Source organism: Sus scrofa, chromosome 6 (genome assembly GCF_054392235.1).
Source record: "Sus scrofa isolate SSC_HxYL_T2T_F1_AM1 chromosome 6, Sscrofa_HxYL_maternal_Yorkshire_Landrace_v2.0, whole genome shotgun sequence".
Taxonomy (NCBI): Eukaryota; Metazoa; Chordata; class Mammalia; order Artiodactyla; family Suidae; genus Sus; species Sus scrofa.
The window spans coordinates 66,666,310-66,686,790 of NC_139388.1; the positions used below are offsets into that span (position 1 = coordinate 66,666,310).

Sequence of the window (20,481 nt, forward strand, 5' to 3'; positions counted from 1 at the left end):
GCCTAGGGGTCAAATCGGAGCCGCAGCTGCTGGTGTACACCACAGCCACAGCAACGCCAGATCCGACCCATGTCTGCAACCTACACCAGAGCTCACGGTAACACTGGATCCTTAACCCACTGATCGAGGCCAAGGATCGATCCTGCATCCTCGTGGATATTAGTTGGGTTCTTAACCTGCTGAGCCACAACAGGAATTCCCTTCTGGTGTTTTTAAGTCACCTAGTTTATGGTATTTTATAATGGGAACACAAGCAGACCAAGACACTTTCCTTCCACAGTAGGAAATCTAGTTAACCCTTAACAGAAACACATCCAGAATGCAGCCACTTCTGAGCCACCACTCTGTCCCATGAGCCCTTAAGTGGACTACTGTAAAAACCTCCACCCCAGTTTTCCCTCCTCTTCCCTCAGCCTTACCATCTCTTCTCCACTCTGCAACCCGATGGAGCCTGTTGAGACCTAGGTAAGATCATTCCCCTCCTCTGATCTAAACTTCCCATCAACTCCAGAATGGATACGCAACTTCTCAGGCTGCCATTCCAGTTCTGAGTCACGTCCTCCTGCTCCTTTGCTCTTACAAGAAAGAAGACCTTAATGATTCCAGCTGAGCTTTACCTCTGAGCATTTTTCCCTCCCTGGTACTGGGATAAACTTTCCACACTTGTCTACATCAGGTGCCAGAAATGGAAATACCTCCATATAATCCTTGGTACTGACCCGAGCCCCTGGGCTTGAGGTTTCTGCAGAGTCCCCAGATCGAAGGTCTAGAGGAATGAAATGTAAAAAATTCCAGGACACCATAATACAGAGAGTATGTGGGTGAGGGTAGGGAACAGTAAGAGCAGGAAACACCCAACACATACCTATGCAGGTTCCATAAGCACTTCCGCAGCCACGTTTTGAGAGACAGATGACGGATAGTGACAACCATATATTCACACCGCGTTTCAACGGCCTCAGGCCCCTGGGTACCCATGCCTGGCCCGTGAGCCTAGTGAACTAGGGCTGGATGTCTACCTCCTGTGCCTCCATGTCTCACCTTACCAGCTCTGGGTACCTAAACAAAGATCCAACCTCCTGTGCCCCAACGTCTTCATTCCCCTCCTTCAGTCTGTTCCTCCGTTACAGAACCTTTGGAAAACTTAAAAACTTACTGCAGTTCGCGTGCTTCCTTGGTTTAAAAATTCTCCATAGCTCTCAAGAGTCCTGGGAACATAAGTAGTACCCTCAGCCGGCTAGTCCAGGCGAGACTCCGCCTCAAACTTTTCCCCAGCCGGGCACAGCGGACCCCAGGTTTTCCGAGTTCTCACGGCTCAGTCCCAACTCCGAGCCTTGGCACATGCTGGTTCCTGGGCCCGTAACCCTCTCGCACATCTAATCACACTCCCGGTAGTGAAGTTAAACAGGAAAACTCAAGGGTTACATTTATTCGCAGCCGCTGTCAGAAACGCCGAACCGTCCTGGACACCGAGGCCTTGGCTGCGGGAACGAGAACACTCGGGGCTTTAGCGTTTCCTGGGGTGAGGGCCGGCAGGACACGCTTACCTGAACCGGGTCCATCGGCGCGGCCGCCGCCATCCAGGCCTGTGGACGGAACGGGGCAGGAAGAGGGCCGGCGGTCCTTAAACCGGCCCGGGTGCGTATCATCTCGCGCGACGCCGCGGCCGAGCCTCACACTCGCCTTTGTGCAGCTGGAACAAAGACGCCTCTGACCCTTCCTCGGTCCTGTGCTGGCCGCCCCGACTCAGCGCTCCCGAACTTCTGTAGGGATGAACACACCCGAGCAGCCAAAATGACCGCCCGGAGGAGGACGCCGGAAGTCCCGCCCACGCGAGTGACACGCACGGAATCGCCTCTATTCTGAGCCTTCATTGGCTCAGTGAGGCTGCCGATCGACGCCGAGCACTCTGGGCCACGTAGTTCTCACGCCAGGGCTACGGCGCTCCCACAGGGCCACTATGCAATAATCTTGGACCCGCGAGAGGCGCTGGGAAATGGAGTCTCCCGGGCCCAGGATTTAGAAGGGGAAATTGTCCATTCTTAAAGGCGCAGAGTTCAGTTTTCTGAGGGACTGTTGTGCTGCCTGCAGATGTTCAACCTTGTTTGAGAGGTTTAGTTCACACTCTGTGAAGTTCATCGTGCTCCCTGAGACCAAACATATCTTTTTGGATGCTCCAGAGGACACACATCCAAACGCACATATCATACCTAGTGATTGAGAAACAATATGTGGCCATTGGTAGGAGAAGCTAATGAAGACTTCATAGTAGGAGGTATGACACGGGTATGAGATTAAGAAATACAAACTACTGTTCTTAACAAACCAAAATTGGGTTGGAACACCTGACTCAGCAAATCCAATCTATCATGGTGAAGACACCGAGTAAGGGCAGCCAATTAAGCCAACCGTGCTCTTTTCTCTATGAGGCCCCGGTGTGCAAAGGCTGCAAAAAACAGCCTCCTTGGTAGTGTATTCAGCCTGTTGCCTGTACAGGTTGCCCTAAGGGATCTTGGGGACAGCCCTTTCCAATGGACATTCATGACTGGCATGCTGTCCCAATCTAGGCTCCAGACAGGCATGCACAGTGCCTTTGGAAAGCCCCAGGGCACGGTGGCCAGAGTCCACATTGGCCAAGTCATAATGTCCATCCACATCAAGCTGCAGCATAAGGAGCATGTGATTGAGGCACTGTGCAGAGCCAAGTTCAAGTTCCCTGGCCACCAAAAGATCCACATCTCTAAGGAGTGGGTATTTACTAAGCCAATGCAGATGAATTTGAAAATATGGTGGCAGAAAATCTCTGTGGGGTCAAATACATCCCTAATCGCAGCCCCCCGGGGCAAATTCCAGGCCCTGCACTCATGAGATCCTTGGTGGCATTGTCCCCTCCTTAACGCTCAACAATAAATCCTACTTTCCTATAAAAAAAAAAAAAAGACACCGAGTAAGGAGACTAGGCAGCTCATACTCAAAAGACATGAACTCGGAGTTCCCTTCAAGTTGCCACGAAACAAATATGACCAATATTCATGAGCATGCAGTTTCCATCCCTGGCCTCAATCAGTGGGTTAAGGATCTAGCGTTGCTTTGAGCTATAGTGTAGGTCGTCACCGCGGCTTGGATCTGGCATTGCTGTGGCTGTAGTGTAGGCCACTGGCTACAGTTCCAATTCAACCCCTAGCCTGGGAACCTCCATGTACTGTGGGTTTGGCCCTAAAACGGAAAAAAAAAAAAAAATCAAAAGACTTGAACTCCCCAGAGTGGCTTTCAAGGAAGGATTTTCTTCCTTCCTTCCTTTTTCTTTTTTCTTTCTTTCTTTCTTTTTTTTTTTTTTGGCCACACCCTCATCATCCTGGACCATGGATCAAACCTGCACCACAGTAGTGAATTAAGCTACAGCATTGACAACAGCAGACCCTTAATCCCGCTGCAGCAGCACAAGCCACAAGGGAACTCCTCAAGAGACGATTTTTAAAGACCAGGTGGCAGGATGGGTGATCAGCTTGTGCAAAATTCTCTGATTGATGATGAGATAACAGGATGATACTTTGAGATTCTCAACTATCAGTTTTCTGACTCCAGTCTGGGGTATAAATGCTAGTTATCTGCATGCAGCTTTTTTTTTTCCTCCTCTCTCTCTTTGTAGGGCAGCACCTGTTGTAGGAATCTCATACAGAGACAGGACACCAAGGCTTTTTGCCAGGGAACAGGGTTTATTTGTGCCCACACTGGCTCAGTTGGATTCACATCCAAAGGCTGAGTCCTGAACACAGTGGGGTTCTGTCTGATATACCCTCTGTTATTTTTTCTTTGACACTTTGGTTCCTTTGTCCCCCTTATAAGGTAACATGCATTCTGTAAATTCTGGTTGGATGGTCTATGCTACAGAGTTGCACATGGACAGTGATTATGTCTTGCTGCTGCAGAGTTACGCATGCAGACACAGACGCTGGTTATGTCACATTTCCTTCCCTTTGTTCTGGGAGGGCCCTTACCGCACACCCATGGCATATGGAAGTTCCCAGGCCAGGGGTCGAATTGGAGTGGCAGCTGTTGGCCCATGCCACAGCCACAGCAACCGAGATCTGAGCTGTGTGTTTGACCTGTGCCAAAGCTTGCAGGAATGCCAGACCCTCAACCCACTAGGAGAGGCAAGGGATTGAACTCTCTAGTTCTCATGGACACTAGCTGGGTTCATTACAGCTAAGCTGCAACAGAAACTCCCAGCATGCACCTTTAGCATCTGCAACAATTAAAGGATATGGCTGAGGCTTTGAGGAAGAACTAAATGTCTTTAGCTTTGAAAAGAAATGTCTTTAGCTTTGTCTTTGGCCAAAACTATTACTAAGTTGTCTTACTGCTTTCTTTTGCTTCTGCATTTTCTCACTTGTGCCTTTTTGCTCTTTGGAACTGGGAGAAGACCTAGGAGGCTAATGCTTCTCTATAAAAAGTCAGGGGACAAAGCAGTTGGAGGTGTCCGTCCTTGGGAAGGCCCCACAGGGTCTTGCTCTGTTTCACTATTAATAAAATAGTGACATTCCTTTGGGGTGCAGTGAGTTAAGGATTTGGTGTTATCACTAGAGGCTGGGGTCACTGCTGTAGCTGGAATTTGATCATTGGCCCAGGAACTTCCCCATCCTGCGGGTGTAGCCAAAAAGAAAAAAAATAAAATAGATCAGCAACTAGGATAAATCGTACAGCACAGGGAAATATAGCCATTGTGTGTAATGCCAGAGCCTTAACTCACTGTGCCACAAGGAAACCTCTATAACAACTGTAAATGCAGTATACTCTATAAAAGTATTGAATCACTGTTCTACATGTGAAACTAATGTGATATTGTAAAACAACCATACTGAAATAAAAATCAGTAAATAATAAAAATAAACATTTCCATGTTTCAAATGAAATCTATACACTTTGAAGTGTTAGAGTCAGTTTTTTGAAGGTCTTTTTTTTTTTTTTTTTTTTTTTTTGGTCTATTCTAGGGCCACACCCGTGGCATATGGAGGTTCCCAGGCCAGGGGTCTAAGCAGAACTGTAGCCGCCGGCCTACGCCACAGCCATAGCAATGCAGGATCCGAGCCAAGTCTGTGACCTTTCACAACTCACAGTAATGCCGAATCCTTAACACACCGAGCAAGGCCAGGGATCGAACCTGCAATGTCATGGTTCCTAGTTGGGTTTGTTAACCACTGAGCCAGGACAGGAACTCCCAGAGTCAGTTTTAATAGTCTCTGTACCTTTGGTCAGGGAAAAGAAAAAAGACACTCAAGATGGGCCATGACAGGAGTTCCCATGGTGGCTCAGTGATAACAAACCTGACTAGTAGCCATGAGGATGCGAGTTAGATCCCTGACTGCACTCAGTGGGTTAAGGATCTGGTGTGGCTGTGAGCTGCGGTGGAGGTCGCAGGCGGGGATTGGATCTGGCGTTGCTGTGGCTGTGGCACATGCTGGCACCTGCAGCTCCAATTCCACATTTAACCTGGGAACTTCCATTTGCCGCGGGTGCGGCCCTGAAAAAAAACACAAAAGACAAAAGACAAAAAAAAAAAAAAAAAAAGATGGGCCATGAGAGGACAGATAGTAGAGGGATGCTGGGCTCCCTAAAACAATAGTACAAAGGTGGAACTCTGTAGTCACCGCAGAAAATACTTCCTCTGACAGCATAGCAAACTACTGTGTCCAACTTGGTGAGCCATATTTTTATCCATTTAGTAATTTGGATAGCCTGACAGATTCCCAAACTTCCTTTTGGGAATCTGACATCGGTCTCCAAAACTGAACAATGGAAGACATGCTATTTTGATATTTTATTACGGGACAGCAGCTGTCGTGTTCACAGCTGGAGCATGTGTGAGAAGGGTGCTGGGAGTCCCCTTCGTGGCTCAGTGGTTAACAAACCCAACTAGGATTCAGGAGGATGTGGGTTTGAACCCTGGCCTCACTCAGTGGGTTAAGATATGGTGTTGCTGTGGCTGTGGTGTAGGCTGGGGGCTACAGCTCTGATTCGACCCCTAGCCTGGGAACTTCCATACGCCGCAAGTGGGCCCTAAAAAGAAAAAAAAGAACGGTGCTCTGAACCCCAAAATGCAAAGGGTAACTTAAATCAAGATCTGTCTCATCGTTGGGAATGGTTATCATTTCCTCTGTGACTACAGAGAATGTTCTGCATGAAGAATTGATATTATCTGAGAAAAAAAATTACAAAAGACGAATTACAGGAAATTATTAATGACTATGTAGTGATTCAGAAATTGTGTCAGAAATGTCTCAGAGGGAGTATCGGTGGATGATAAAAACGTGAAAACCTCAAAAAAGTTGTAGCAATGAAGCAGAAAAGATACAATTAAGCTGAGCGCATGCCCGGAATAATCCCTCTGAAGGCTGTCTCCGAAAGGTGAGTACTCTTCATCCTTGAAATCGCTGTGCAACACCAGCACTCAGAGAAGGTAAAGGGGACATTGAAAGCAGGCAGAAGTGCAAAAATAAGCAGGGAAGCTGAAGTGTCTGGTTTATTCATGGTTCTTACAAATGATCAATGAGTAAATATTTGGCTTTGGGAGTTCCCGTCGTGGCTCAGTGGTTAACGAATCCAACTAGGAGCCATGAGGTTCAGGTTCGATCCCTGGTGGCTGTGAGCTGCGGTGTAGGTTGCAGATGCACAGGCCAGCGATTAGACCTCTGATTCGACCCCCAGCCTGGGAACCTCCATATGCCGCAAGTGGGGCTCTAATGAGACAAAAAAAAAGAAGTTATCGTAGATGCACAGGAGACATTGGGATACAAAAGGGGCAATGACTCCTGCCCTCCTGGGGGTCATGTTACATTCAATGAGGACAGAGGAATCATGAAAGAGGGAATGCTGAGTCATCTATTTATATGTCACAACGTGAGCGGCATAATGGAAAGACTACAAGGTGACTGTACGTAGAGGTAACGTGTGCAATTCACATTACATGGTGCAGGAAGGGGGCCTCTTTGATAAACAGGGTCACTGAAGGAAAATGTGAAGGAGGAGGTCCCACTGTGGCTCAGCAGTAATGAACCTGACTAGTATCCATGAGGATGAGGGTTCAATCCCTGTCTCACTCAGTGGGTTAAGGATCCGGCATTGCTGCCAACTGCCGTGTAGGCTGCAGATGCCGCTCAGATCCTGCGATGATGTGGCTGTGGTATAGGCTGGCAGCTGCAGCTTCAACTGGACCCCTCGCCTGGGAACGTCCATATGCTACGGGTGTTGACCAAAAAGAAAAAAAAAAAAGTGGAGGGGATGTAGGAATTTTTGGAATAAGTTCTAGCCAGAATAAGCAGGTGGCTAGAGAGCTTTGGTGAGAGGAAGGGCTCCTTGGCAGCAGAGGATCTAGGAGCTCAGCCCAGTTGGCCATTAGCCCGACTTGCTCACTACAGAGACACTCAGGAGATGCGTGTGAGAAGCCCTGGCTCTGCTACCAGGAGTCTGCAGATTTCCACTCTGGTACCTGAAGGCCTGGAACCAGGCACCTGAATTTTTCATAGAACCCTGGTTTTCAAGTCTGATTCCTGAACATTCACTACCTGAGGCTTCGAGGGACTGACTAGAAATGCTCATTCTCACTTCAGAATCCAACCGAGCGAGGCGTCAGGCACCAGAATCTGTGTTTGAACCATCTTCTGGGCGATTCTGACACATGTTCAAGAATATTCCATCATACTATTGTGGTTTCTGTGGATCAGGTTGCTGTGTTTCCCACGATGACAGAGGCCCCCTCAATCACTATGCCATATGCCTGAAACTAATATAATACCGAAAACCAACTATACTTCAAAAAAATTAACAGCAGTCCCCTCCAAATCTGCAGTATTTTTGAACTCATGTTTAAAAAGAGGGGGGGATCAGTAAAGTTAATTTTCCCGCATGCAAACCACTATATAATACTATAAAATAGGATATGAGACACCATCTGAAGTATGACTGGGGCCAAAAACATGACAATGGTTTTTAGGAAAACAGGGAGCTTCCTGTTGAGGCTGACCAGCAAGGAGACAAGAGGCAAGGCCCTCCAACGTGCCTCCCCCATCTGGGGTCCAGTCAAATGTCTATGACTCAGGAGAGGGCAGATTTCCATGGAGGCTCTTGAACTGGGCCATTTACAGTGAGACAGGGCTTCAACAGGAGAGCTTCCTGGAGAGCAGAATCCTTGCTTCTCAACGTGTCCAAGTTCCTGTCACGACCCAGGCCTCCAGATCAGTGGGAGGTGTGGGCGAGGAAGAAACTCTGGTTCTGGGTGTTATTTTAGGTCGAAATTTCCTCGGAGACCCCACAATGGCTCAGCAGAAACAAATCTGACTGGTATCCCTAAGGATGCAGGTTCCATCCCTGGCCTTGCTCGGTGGGTTAAGGATCTGGCGTGGCCGTGAGCTGTGGTGTAGGTCCAGGCACAGCTCTGATCTGGTGTGGCTGGGGCTGGGGCGTAGGCTGGCGGCTACGGTTCCGATTCAAGCCCTAGCCTGGGAACCTCCATATGCCTCAGGTGCAGCCCTAAAAAGACAAAACCCAAAACCCAAACCAAACTCCTCTGCAGCAGGCTTTAGCTGCATTTCACTTGGCTCTGTTGGTTCTGAGAAACACCTCGGGATCCGGTTAGAAACAGGAAGGGGCCGGTGTGAATTGCTTCTGCAGTTCTAGATGTCAGTTTGTTGGAGACAAGGCAGATAGCTGGCCTTATTCTATAACTTTTTTTTTTTTTTTTTGCTTTTTTTAGGGCCTCACGTGCGTCATGTGGAAGTTCCCAGGCTAGGGGCCACGTCACAGCCACAGCACTAACTCGCAGCCAGCTCCTGGCACAGGCAGCATGAGGTGTCGTCGTCAGCAGCAGCAGCAGCACGTGGACAAAGTGGCGGGCCAGGGACAGGGCGGCGAGCCCAACAGGACGCGTTCCAGGGCCGCGCAGACGCCTGAGCCTGACTCCTCCGTGCGCAGCGGCGAAGGCGGGGCGGGGGCGGCCGGAGGAGAGGAGGGGGCGGTGCAGGCGCCTCCGCCAGGGCCCCCCAGCTCCCTAAGCTTAGGGCCTGGAGAAGGGAGCCGCCGCCCACTGCGGTTGCGAGGTGCGCAGGGCAGGCCTGGGCGGGGCGAAGGCGCCAGCGCGTGAGAGCTCAGGGCGCGGAGGTTTGTCACATGGCAGCGCAGGTGCCTCTGAAACTCATCGAGGAGACCCCACTCCCCTCGGCAGAAGCACACGACCCACCGTCGGGGGTCACCTGCCGTGTCAGCCTTGAGGACCCGCAATGCAGCCCGCAGACATCCAGCCCACGCCGCCCAACTCGGGGGACAGACAGGGCCCTGGGGCCACGGGCACTGCTGTCTCCTTATGGGCTCATTGGTCATGAATCGGCCTCAAGAGGCAGGCCCAGAAACAGATGTCTACGCTGTGGGCCTGGCGAAGACGCATCTACCCGCTCCTCAAGCTGCTCCCCAACGTGATCAAGGCACGTAAGCCGCAATCCCAGCGGCCTGGGCCATCGCACGCCCTCCTCCAAGAACAAATCCCTTTACATTTTTTGTTAACTTCTAAATTTTGTGGGGCCGTACCCATGACATGCCAAAAAGCTCCCAGGCCAGGGACTGAACCGGCCGGACAGCAGTGGCCCAAGCTACAGCAGTGACAACACTGGATCCTTAACTGCCAGACCACCAGGGAACTCCAAGCACACATCATTTCAGACTGCACGTTCCTGAACACCAAAGCCACGGGCCGTCGCCATCACGCCTCCCTGTGTGTTACTTTTGTTTGAATCACCTCCTTTCTTAAAATTTTTTAAATTTTTTTATTTGAGGGCCACACCTGCAGTATATGAAGGTTCCCAGGCTAGGGGTCCAATCAGAGATACAGCTCCCAGCCTACACCACAGCCACAGCAACTCGGGATCCGAGCTGTGTCTGCAACCCACACCACATCTCACGGCAATGCTGGACCCTCAGCCCACTGAGCGAGGCCAGGGATCGAACCTGTGTCCTCAGGGATGCTAGTCAGATTCGTTTTTGCTGCACCAGGACGGGAACTCCCTGAATCACCTCCTTTTACCCCACTGTGGGGGGATCTCCTATCCTGGGGCTGTGGCAATGCAGCACACGTGACACCTGACACTGCACAGATGAGACCAACAGCAGTTCATTCATTACAGACATGCACAGCCTGGGAGAGCAGGTCGCCACACACCACACGAGGCCAGGTGAACATGGAACAGTGGAAGGAATCATGGGAAGGGGCGGGTGTGGTTGAAGTTTTGTAGGATTGAAAGGTCAGGGTACGACCTGGCTCCCACAGGGTGATGCAAACAGCTTGCTGGAAAAACTCCGCAGGCTGGAAGAAAACTGAAAACCATTTCAAGAGATAAGCAGTGTGACAAAGGAGATGGCAGACGAACCTGGAATCACGGGGCTGAAGCCTGTGCCAGCAAACCAAGACCTGATACCTAATCGAACTGCAGTTTCAACCTCCAGAAACCCAACAGTTCACCAGTCCCCTGGAATCTCCTGGCCAGCACGCATGAGGCGTTCTGCCCTGTAGAACCCTGCTGTTTTGGCTCCCCTTCCGAGGGCAACTTCGCTGAAAACAATGTATTCTTTGCTAGTAATTTCTCTTCCTACCTCCTTTCCATCTTTAAAAACCTCTGCTACAGCTCAGTGGAGCTCCTTTCTCTTCGCTGCGTGGGATGCTACTCAGGGCATCAATTGGCTGAGTTTGTGTTCTTTTTGTTTGTTTGCATTTTAGGGCCACACCTGGGGCATATCGATGGAGGTTCCCAGGGGAGGAGTCAAATCAGAGCTACAGCCCCAGGCCTACACCACACTCACGGCAATGCAGGATCAGAGCCACATCTGCAACCCATACCACAGCTCACAGCAACGCTGGATCCTTAACCCAATGAGAGAGGCCAGGGATAGAACCTGCATCCTTCTGGATCCTAGTCGGGTGTGTTAACCACTGAGCCATGACGGGAACACCCTGAGATTGTGTCCTTAATGATTTTTTTTTTTTAGGGCCACACCTGTGGCATATGGAAGTTCCTAGGCTAGGGGTCAAATCAGAGCTGCAGCTGCCAGCCAGCCATAGCAACGCAGGATCTGAGCCACGTCTGCGACCTACACCACAGTTCATAGCAACGCAGATCCTTAACCCACTGAGCAAGGCCAGAGGTCGAACCAGCATCCTCGGGGATACTAGTTGGGTTTGTTACCACTGAGCCATAAGGGGAACGCGCCCAGTCGTTATGACCCTACGATCAACTTTCTCATCTCAACTGGAGCTCTCATCCCTACAGCTGCTCACACCAAACACCCTAGATTGGTCTGTTTCTCTCTCTCACCAGCCATTCTAGAAAACCTAGTTGCCCCTTCTTAGAACATGCATCCATCCACAATCCAAAGATGTCTCCCACCACAGCTCCGCCCGCTCGCCCTGCCCTCGAAGGTGCAGTCGCCTCCCCCCTGACTTTCCTTGCTCCCCTCCCTCACGGGCTGTTCACCTTACAGTCGGATGGAGCCTTTTTTTTTTTTTTTTTTTTTTTTTTTTTTGTCTTTTTGCCTTTTCTAGGACCACTCCCGTGGCACATGGAGGGTCCCAGGCTAGGGGTCTAATTGGAGCTGTAGCCACAGGCCTACACCACAGCCACAGCAACGCGGGATCCGAGCCGTATCTGCGACCTACACCCCAGCTCACGGCAACGCCGGATCGTTAACCCACTGAGCAAGGCAGGGATTGAACCCGTGGTTCCTAGTTGGATTCGTTAACCACTGAGCCACGATGGGAACTCCAGATGGAGTCTTTTTAGATCTTAGTAATAATATCACTTCCTTCCTGTGATCCAAACCTCCAATACCTACCTCCAGCATAGATGCCCAATTTCCCAATCCTTCTTGTCCTGACCCCTTGACACTTCACTGTTCGCACCAGAAAAGGAGGCCCGTGGTTCTTTAACACTCCCAGCTCAGCTATACTCTAAATATTTGCACATCCTGGTACCAGCTACAAGGTTAACCTTCCACACTTCTTGATATTGGCACCAAAAACAAGACCACCTCCATATAAGCCCTGGTAGAGACAGAAGACACTGGCCTTGAGTTTTCTTTAAGATCCCCAGACCCAAGGATTAAGAAAACAGCATGGGAGTTCCTGTGTGTGGCACAGGGGTTAACGAACCCGACTGGGAAACAGGAGGTTGCGGGTTTGATCCCTGGCCTCGCTAAGGATCCAGCGTTGCTGTGAGCTGTGGTGTAGACCAGCGGTTACAGCTCTGATTTGCCCCCTAGCCTGGGAACCTCCATATGCTGCAGGTGTGGCCCTAGAAAAAAAAAGAAGACAAAACAAACAAACAAACAAAGTCGGAGTCCCAGGACACCGCAATCCAGAAAACATCCAAGGGAACCCTGGAGCCAGTAAGGAACCAGTAACCCTCTACATACCTTTGCTGAGTCCATGGTTGCTCTGCAGCCTTGGGACTCTGTGGAAAGAGAAGGGACTTCGAAGATTGCAGCCGTTAGGGAAGAAGGGTCGAGGGGCGCAGACCTCCCTGTGCTCTTGCCAGGACCACCTGCTGGTTCTCCAACCACTATCCCTCAGTGCTCTGTGACACCCCTGCCAGCGGTGTGACCTAAAAAGAGTCAACTTCCTGATGCCTCAATGTCCTCATCAGCGTGTGGAAACAAGTCTGGTTTGTTCGTTTGTTTGTTTTTTGCTTCTCAGGGCTGTACCAGGGGCATATGGAGATTCCCAGGCTAGGGGTCAAATCAGAGCTGCAACTGCCGGCCTACACCACAGCCACAGCAACACCAGATCCAAACCGTGTCTGCAACCTACACCACAGTTCATAGCAACGCCAGATCCTTAACCCACTGAGCGAGGCCAGGGATTGAACCTGCAACCTCATGGTGAGTAGTTGGATTTGTTTCCACTGTGCCACAATGGGAACTCCTACATTAGCATTTTAAATGTTTCCCAGAGTTCCTGTCGTGGTGCAATGGAAACGAATCTGACTAGGAACCATGAGGTTGCAGGTTCGATCCCTGGCGTTGCTATGAACTGTGGTGTAAGTTGCAGACGCGGCTTGGATCTGGCATGGCTGTGGCTGTGGCGTAGGTCAGCAGCTGTAGCTAGGATTCAACCCCTAGCCTGGGAACCTCCATGTGCCACAGGTGTGGCCCTAAAAAGACAAAAAAAAAAAAAAAGTTTAAAAATAAATAAAATGCTAATGTAGGAGTCCCTGCGGGGGACTGGATCTGGAGTCACCACAGCTGTGTCTGGGATTCCATCTCCCTGGCCTGGGATCTTCTATATGCAGAGGGCAGAACCACAAAAGAAAAAAAAAGCTATTGTAAATCCTGTGCTCTCTCTGTTCAAATCTCTCCATTTGAATCTCTCCTTCATAGATCCTAACAACAAAGAAACAACCCTCAGACCGACAGTCCAGGCCTGAGTCCACTTCACATTCTGTCTTGCACAGGATGGACTCCAGGAGTTCCTGTCATGGCTCAGCAGAAACAAATCTGACTAGTAACCATGAGGACGCAGGTTCGATCCCTGGCCTCGCTCAGTGGGTCAGGGATCCAGCATCGCCATGAGTTGTGGTGTAGGTCGCAGACAAAGCTCAGATCTGGTGTTACTGTGGCTGTGGTGTAGACCAGCGGCTACAGCTCTGATTCGACCCCTAGCCTGGAGAACTTCCATATGCCAAGGATTAGGCCCTAAAAAAAAAAAAAAAAAAGAAAAAAAAAGACAAAAAACCCCAAAAAACAAAAACAAAGATGGACTCCAGGCTTCTGGGATCCGCCTGCCTTGCATTTGACCATCGGGCCTTTGCACCTGCGAGTCCCTCCCCTGTAGCCTCTCCCACATGACATGACACTGTCCATCAGAAATAGAGCCCCACCCACGACTGCCTCGAAGTTCCAGACACCGGGGCCTGGGCTGCAGGCATCACGGGAGCAGGCGCCCCACGTACTCAGGGCTCTAGTGTCTGCTGGGGTGAGGGGGGTGAGGGCCTGAGGTGGGTCCCTCATCGAGGCTGCCCTCAGGCTCTGCAGCAGGAGCAGCAGGAGAGGAGGGGGACACGGGCACCGCGGTCCCTATCCCAGGTCAGGTGTGAGCACCCGGATGGCATCTGTGCAGCGGGGACAGCGCCCTCCTCGTCCTGTCACGTCGATCTGGACACCACTCTCGAGTCAGAAGGGATCCAGAGGGGAGTGGGAAGGGCCCACGGTGAGGACGCAGGAAGTCCCGCCCCTACGAGCTGTGCCTGAAATGAAATCTGCCTACTTTCTGCGAATTTGTTGGCTATTTGTTTTATGCTGAACGTTCTGGTTAATGTGGTTCTGACAGATGCACAAGCCCTGGATGAAGGCTAATCCTTCCAGATGGTCTAAAATCCCCAATAAGCGGCGAAGGCTAAATGGAAAAGGGGGGGCTCCAGTTCTAAGGCTAACTCTGGTTTTAATTTTCTGAAAAACTTCCATACGGTTTTCCACCAAGAGTGTATGAGGCTCCCTTTTCTCCACATCCTTGCCAACGTCCTTATGGTCTTTTTGATGAGAGCTATGCTGACAGAAGCAAAGTGGTAACTCATGGTTCTGACGCCCTTTTCTCTGATAACGATGCTGAGCATCCTTTTCTGCGCCTGTTGGGCCTCTGCATGTCTTCTTTGGCAACACGTGGATTCAGGTCCAATGCCATTTTTTAATAGGGTTGTCTGCTCTTCGGAGGTTGAGCTCGGTAGTGGTGCTCCTTCAGCACGTGAGTCTGATTTCGGATCTGACCGCTTCACTGAAGCTGACTATCCTTTGACATAATCCTTCAGGAGCAGGAGTTGTTTCTCTGAAATGCTGCTGGATATTTCAGCCCTTGGCTTATTCCTTTGGAAGGGCTAGTCTCTGGAAACCAGTTGTTTCTCTGAAATGCTGCTGGATATTTCAGCCTTTGGCTTATTCCTTTGGAAGGACTAGTCTCTGGAAACCAGCTGAAAGAGCCCCTGGGCTGGCTCCACTACAACCAAGCTGTTTCATTTGAATTAGCTGGAACTGGCCTGGAAATGGTTTGAACTGAGCTATTTGTGCTGTAAGCTGCTTACCCCATTGAAAATTGTTCTTTATAGAGAAAAACCCTAGGAAGGTCCTGTGGCACAGAGCATCAAGAATCCAGTGTTGCTGCAGCTGTGGCTCAGGTCGCAAGGGCAGCACAGGTTCAACCTCTAGCCCAAGAAGTTCCACATGCCCACCCCCCAAAAAACAAACAAGCAAAAAAAGAGTTCCCGTTGTGGCTCAGAGGTATTCATGAGGATGCAGGTTTGATCCCTGGCCTCGCTCAGTGGGTTAAGGATCAGGCATTGCCATGGACTGTGGTGTAGGCTGCAGATGCAGCTCAGATCTGCCGTTGCTGTGGCTGTGGTGTCGGCCAGCAGCTGTAGCTCCAATTAAACCCCTAGCCTGGGAACTTCCCTAAAATGAGGGTGTGGCTCTAAAAAAAAAAACCCTGAGCATGGGATCTCTATTTCATCCCGCCTCCTCTGCCCGCCCTGCCAGCCAGCCCTAGACTCTGGCTGACTGTATATTTAAAAACTCTACAGGAAAGTTCCTGCTGTGGCTCAGCAGGTGAAGGACCCAACTTTGTCTCTGGGGATGTAGGTTCAATCCCTGGCCTTGCTCAGTGGGTTAAGAATCTGACTGCGGCAGCTAGGGTCTCTGCAGAGGTGTGGGTTCAATCCCTGGCACAGTGCAGTAGATTAAAGGATCTGGTGTTGTTACAGCTGTGACTCGGATTCAAAACCTGGCCAGGAACTTCCATGTGGCTCCGGGGCAGCCATAAAATTAAAAAAAAAAAATTTAAGCTTTCTGAAGATTCAGGGTAAACCTTACACTCCCTGGAATAAAGCTGAGCTGTAAGCTATAGTCAAAGATTTCCCCCAAGTAACTGAAGATAAAGATTTGCGAGGAATTTAGTGACTGAAACTCATCAACGCGGCTTCTCTGACTTACGGCAGTTAGTTCATACGCTCGTCAGTGAAGGACGGGCCTGGCATTGGGTGAAAAGCACTAATGAGAAAAGTCAGAAATGTCTGGAGAATTACCACTGAGTGAATTACAACTTTGCTCAGGCAACTTTTGGGCGATTTCCCTGAGCAAGTCCTAGCACTTTTCTAAAGTCTATTGATTAGAAAAAAATTTAGACTTGTACACAAAAAAATTTAGACTTGTACACTGGTAAGCCTCTTCATGACTGTTACAACTGACTTCAGATTGTTTTTAAAGAAAATTCTGGAATTCCCCTGTGGCCTAGCAATTAAGGATCTGGTGTTGTCATTTCTGTGGCTTGGGTTCAATCCCTGGCCAAGGAACTTCTACATCCTACGGATGCAGCCACAGGGAAAAAATGGTAGAACTTGTGAAAAGTTTTCTTAGCACAACAAAAACTAAATATTTAGGGAGTTCCCGTCATGACTCAGTGGTTAACAAACCCAACTGGCATCCACGGGGACACAGGTTTGATCCTTGGCCTTGCTCAGTGGGTTGAGGATCCAGCATTGCTGTGAGCTGTGGTGTAGGTTGCAGACATGGTTCAGATCAAAGTTGCTGTGACTGTGGTGTAGGCCGGCAGCTGTAAATCCTATTTGACCCCTAGCCTAGGAACCTCCAGATGCCTTAGATGTGGCCCTAAAAGGCAAAAAATAATAAATAAATAACTACTTAATTTTTTTTTTTTTTGTCTTTTTGCCATTTCCAGGGCCACTCCCACGGCACATGGAGGTTCCCAGGATAGGGGTCTAATCGGAGCTGTAGCCACCAGCCTACGCCAGAGCCACAGCAACGAGGGATCCGAGCCGCATCTGCGACCTACACCACAGTTCACGGCAACACCGGATCCTTAACCCACTGAGCAAGGCCTGGGATCGAACCCGCAACCTCATGATTCCTAGTCAGATTCATTAACCACTGAGCAACAATGGGAATTCCCAAAACTAACTATTTAATTTGAGTATTTGGAGTTCCCATCGTGGCGCAGTGGTTAACAAATCCGACTAGGATCCATGAGGTTGCAGGTTTGATCCCTGGCCTCGCTCAGTAGGTTAACGATCCGGCATTGCGGTGAGCTGTGGTGTGGGTTGCAGACGCAGCTCGGATCCTGAGTTGCTGTGGCTCTGGAGTAGGCCGGTGGCTACAGCTCTGATTAGACCCCTAGCCTGGGAACCTCCATATGCCGTGAGAGCGGCCCAAGAAAATGGCAAAAAAAGGCAAAATAAATAAATAAAAATAAAGTAAGTATTTCCTGGAGTTCCCATTGTGGCACAGCGGAAACAAATCTGACTTGGAACCATGAGGTTGGGGGTTCCATCCCTGGCCTCGCTCAGCAGGTCGAGAATCCAGTGTTGCCATGAGCTGTGATGTGGGCTGCAGACACGGCTCTGATCTGGTGTTGCTGTGGCTGTGGCTGTGGCCTAGGCCGGTGGCTAGAGCTCCGATGAGACCCCTAAACTGGGAACGTTCATATGCCACAGGTGTGGCCCTAAAAAGACAAAGAGACCAAAATATATAAATACATACATACATATTTCCTATTTAAAAAAGAAAGGAGGAGTTCCCGTTGTGGCGCAGTAGTTAACGAATCTGACTAGGAACCATGAGGTTTCAGGTTCAATCCTCGCCCTTGCTCAGTGGGTTAAGGATCCGGCATTGCCATGAGCCGTGTAGATGCAGCTTGTATCCAAAGTTACTGTGGCTGTGGTGTAGGCCAGCAGCAACAGCTCTGATTAGACCCCTAGCCTGGGAATCTCCATATGCCGTGGAAGCGGCCCTAGAAAAGGCAAAAGCAAAAAAAAAAAAAAAAAAAAAAATTAGATGCTAATTCCACCTGGGTAGCTCTTAACTCTGTGTTCATTAATAATTGGCCAAACTGGGAACTTCCCCTTCTACTAAAAAGAACCAGGAGTTACCACTGTGGTGCAACAGCCAGCCAGGCACAGTAGGCTAAGGATCTGGCCTTGTCGCAGCTGCAGCTTAGGTCACAACTTCAGCTCAGATCTGATCCCTTATCTGGGAATTCCTTATGCTTCAGGGCAGCCAAAAGCAGGGCACGGGGCGGGGGGTGGGAAGAACCAGGATAGGATGGGAAACTACGTCCACTTGGATTTTTTTAGTCTGGCAAACCAGCTCCCAGACTCCAGATGAACCACCTCCAAGGAAGACCATCAAAATTCTATTATCAGGTAGTTCCCATCATGGCACAGCAGAAACAAATCTGACTAGTATCCAATGAGGATACGGGTTTGATCACTGGCCTTGCTCGGCGGGTCAAGTGCTAGAGTTCCCGTCGTGGCGCAGTGGTTAACGTATCCGACCAGGAACCATGAGGTTGCGGGCTCGGTCCCTGCCCTTGCTCAGTGGGTTGACGTTGAAGACGCGGCTCGCATCCCGCGTTGCTGTGGTTCTGGCGTAGGCCAGAGGCTGCAGCTCCAATTTGACCCCTAGCCTGGGAACCTCCATATGCCGCAGGAGCGGCCCAAGAAATAGCAAAAAGACAAAAAAAGAAAAAAAAAAAAAAGAATCCAGTGCTGCCATGAGCTGTGGTGTAAGTCGCAGACATGGCTCAGATCCCGGGTTGCTGTGGCTCTTCCATAGGCCGGTGGCTGTAGCTCCGATTCGACCCCTAGCCTGGGAACCTCCATATGCCACGGGTACAACCCTAAAAAGCAAAAAAAATAAAAGAAAAAGGAAAATTCTATCTTCAACTCCAGCAAATGAAGGCTCCCAAATGAAACTGTAACCTTCCTAATTCCTGCTATTGTCACAAACAGCCAGGACATTGGAAATGATTCAATCACTAGAGGCATGCTCAGCCCTCTAACCAGCCTTTCCAACGTCCTTCTAATTCCCAGTGACAGGGCTCCAAGGAACTACAAAGGCTTTTTCCCAATCCCCCCTCTTAATCACCTTGGAGAAACACTTCAAACTGGGGCGCATCTCTTCCAGTCCTGACCTGGAGCCACAATCTCCGTGCCCAGCTCCACAGCTATAAAGTAGCCCCTGCCTTGAAATACTCAGTTCTAGTATTGGGGATCTCTGACTAACCTCAAAAGATTCCTGTCTTTGAAGGAATTCCCTTTTGTTTAGCTCGGGTGAGTGATATAGACCCCCTTTCCTTAGTTTCTCCACCCCTACCCATTTATCACACTGAGACTTCACAGAGGAATATCATGCTGGAATTTTTTTTCTCCCCAAAGAGGGAAATAATTATAGAACTTTACAGCAGTCATCAAAGTAACCAGCGAAGTGAATTAAATGACCCTTTAAGATCTTTGATTTGTTGCATCTCTGCTGGTACTTGAGCAGACTTTGGAAACACTGACCATCTGTCCCTACTGAGTCAGCTACCACTTTCCTTATGGACAAAATCTCCAACTGATGTTGGCAGAATTTGGCCTCAGAAAAGGAAAAACAAGATTGAAAATTCAACAACTGGTTTCATAAAAGAGAAAGCTGTGGCTTGGACCAAATAACAACCCAGACCTAGGAAAGATGCTAAAATTCCCACTCGTCACCACTGTCCATGCACTGAATCACTGGGTTGCTGAAAAAACCAGAGCCTTCATGAGTCAACATTGGTGGGAAAACATGAACCAGGCAGAAAAAAGTGCCTCCCTCACTTGCCCCACTTTTCCCAAGCATAAGCCACCTAAGCCGATTGTACCACTCCTGGATATTTTAAACGGCCTAATGTACCACTTGAAGAAACAGATGGATTTCATACAACTTCCTTTGTTTAAGAGATATGAACATTTCAGTCTTTTGTCTTTTTAGGGCCACACCTAGGATATATGGAGGTTCCCAGGCTCAGGGTCAAATTGGAGCTGTGGCTGCCGGCATACAACACAGCCACAGCAAAGCCAGATCTGAGCCACATCTGCGACCTACAGCTCATGGCAATGCCAGATTCTTAACCCACTGAGTCAGGCCAGAGATCAAAGCTGCATTCTTATGGATAATAGTCAGACTCATTTCCTCTGGGCCACGATGGGAGCTCCTACAATATTTCAGTCATGGTCTTTATGTTTCTCACTGGACTGAATTCTTCCCTTGCAGACGCCCTCCTTTGTGGATAATGTCCTTTTGGAAAAGACTATGCCTCCCTGGGTATCTCCACTCAAGCTTCACAGTGACTGAGGAACCCATTTTACCGGTCAGGTGCTTCAACATGTCTGTGTCGTTTGGCCAGTTTTACAACTTTCACTCTGCTCACCAATCTCAAAGCTTCAATTTAGTCAAAGGCACTAACAGCTTTAAGACTCAATTGGCAAGATTCGTAGAAGCCCTTCGAATACCTTGGGTACAAGCACTGTTGTTGGTCCTTATAAATCTCAGATTCACCTCTTTTGGGACTCATAAACCCTCACTCTCTGAGATATTCACAGGATGCACAATGCATTTGGCATCTGCTTCTTTTGACCCACGACT

The 20,481-nt window shown here is 49.5% G+C and overlaps 2 protein-coding genes and 1 non-coding gene across 8 annotated transcripts in view; 2 read left to right on the forward strand and 1 right to left on the reverse strand.

Moving 5' to 3' along the window:
• The window catches only part of LOC100514656 (uncharacterized), a 28,762-nt gene extending 26,936 nt beyond the window's left edge, over positions 1-1,826 (reverse strand). For all 6 annotated transcript variants that reach the window (XM_021095151.2, XM_013998879.3, XM_084962397.1 and 3 more), the window contains exon 1: positions 1,548-1,826. The gene's annotated coding sequence lies outside the window, so the exon portion shown is untranslated. The remainder of the gene's footprint in view (positions 1-1,547) is intronic.
• The window catches only part of LOC110261339 (zinc finger protein 444), a 996,914-nt gene that overhangs the window by 268,843 nt on the left and 707,590 nt on the right, over positions 1-20,481 (forward strand). The window lies entirely within an intron of this gene.
• LOC146402515 (small nucleolar RNA SNORA70) lies at positions 2,390-2,524 on the forward strand. Its single transcript, XR_014808720.1, has one exon. It is a non-coding gene; the product is annotated as a small nucleolar RNA SNORA70 (small nucleolar RNA).